This window comes from Sinocyclocheilus grahami, unplaced genomic scaffold (genome assembly GCF_001515645.1).
Source record: "Sinocyclocheilus grahami isolate Dianchi unplaced genomic scaffold, SAMN03320097.WGS_v1.1 scaffold25.1, whole genome shotgun sequence".
NCBI classification, from domain to species: domain Eukaryota; kingdom Metazoa; phylum Chordata; class Actinopteri; order Cypriniformes; family Cyprinidae; genus Sinocyclocheilus; species Sinocyclocheilus grahami.
Window position 1 is genome coordinate 2,978,952 of NW_015505204.1, and position 2,130 is coordinate 2,981,081.

A 2,130-nucleotide genomic window follows, 5' to 3' on the forward strand; every position below is an offset into this window, starting at 1 on the left:
ATTTGTTAATCACCTCATTGTGCTCACCTGTCTGCCCCTCGTTATCCACCCTATATCAGTTCCTGTCCATTGTGTTCCAGTTTGTCGGTTATTGTGAATGTTACCCCGAGTGTGTGTGTGTCTCTGCCTTGTTGTTGCTACATTAAAAATCCTTCTTTTGAATCCTTGTCGTCCTCGTCATCCTGCCTGCCTCCACACACCTGGTCCGTGACAGTCTTACATGTTTGGAAGGACATGAGGGTGAGTAATTAATGACAGAATTAAATTTTTGGGTGAACTATCCCTTTAAATTATTATAGAGTCTGTTCATCTTCTTGGAATATAGCATATAGCATACTATTGCATCCATTTTGAATGTTTAACGCTTCAGCCTCATTCATTGTTAGTACATTTTAAAGAGCTCAACTTAACTTAAAATGTCCTATTTTTTGTGTTCCCTAGAAGCAAGAAAGTCATACAAGTTGGACTGACAAGAGGGTGACTAAATGATGGCAGTATTTTCTAATGTGGGTAAACTGTTTCTTTAACAGGTCGTGGTTGGTTAAACTCATTTTTTTTCTGGATTTAACAAGTACCTCTGACATGGAGTGAGTGAAAACCATTTATGTATTGGAAAAAACACATTAAGGCTTGAGGAACATTTAATTCAAGGCAGAGCAGAAGACTGGTATCTGTGTGTGTGCGCACACACCTGTGTCCTCATATCAGTCCACTATCGCTGTCTGAGTAAGACAGGCTTTAAATGAATAGTGCCCTGGAATGGGGATGGACGTAATTGCAAATCAAATTGGTTTTGGAATTAGTTGTTCCAATTACATACTTAATAGAAACCAAGGAATGACCAGCACAGGCAGAGGCCAGAGTATTAATACATTTTGTCACCGAGAAATGAAGAAACTGCTCTCAGTGACGGGAGCAAGCAGAGCCCCCCTCCCCCCTCCCCTACGGACCACTGGTCAATTGCCATGGCCACCTGACTTTCATTAGCTTTTCAACAGAAGCTACTTCTTTACAGTTTATGGCCTTATGTTCGGAAGAGAATGATTTCAGAGAGCTGCTGTCCTTTGAAATAACATCGTGAACAGAAATTGCATCGTTTTTAGAAGCTAATAAACATCTTGATGACTTTTTTGAGTGCTTAATGGAGTTGTGTTGAATAACATTACAATTTTGATCAGTATTACTGATTAAAAATTACATTTAATATCCTCTCTGTGCACCCTAGTGGCTTTCCAGGTAAAAAACAACTCTGAATAATATTGTCAACCTGTCTTAAAGTACATTTATTTGAAAAAAGATTAATACCACAGTTCCAATATTAATTTCATCCAGTGTCATCCTGCTATGACCATAAATGCAATCCTGAATAGACTCTGACTCTGACATAGATAGTTTTAATTATCTGTCTCATTTAAGGAAAACAACATTTTCTTAATAAGAATCATTATGCTGGCTCAATATTAGCACATTGATCTTGACACTCTAACCTCTCAGATTTTTCATATCGATTTTCATATTCACTTTTTAATTTACGGTTTACCAAGAATTTTTTCTGCAGGAATTAGAGGAAGAGTTCATCTATAAATGACAATTTTGTTCTTGTTAGCTCCCCTTAAAGTGGTCATATGATGTTGCTAAAAAGAAAATTATTTGGTGTATTTGGTGTAATGAAATGTGTTTATGCGGTTTAAGGTTCAAAAAACACATTATTTTCCACATACTGTACATTATTGTTTCTCCTCTATGCCCCGCCTTTCTGAAACACGTCGATTTTTATAAAGCTCATCGGTCTGAAAAGCGAGGTGTGCTGTGATTGGCCAGCTATCCAGTGCGTTGTGATTGGCTGAATACCTCAAGCGTGTGACGGAAATGTTACGCCCCTTACCATACTGTGATGCCCTGTCCGGCCGGAGCGACGAGACAAAAACATTAAAACCCATTATAAACGAGGCATTTGTTGCATCCAGTGGGGACATAATTACGGATTATGATGACTTATACTGTCTTTTTACGCATTGCATCGCGCCGCGTAAACATACAAACAACAAAACACAATCTCTACTCTACACTGCTCAAAACTCGCGTTTGAATCGTCAGTGGCAAATTCTTTAAATATAAAAAACGTACTTA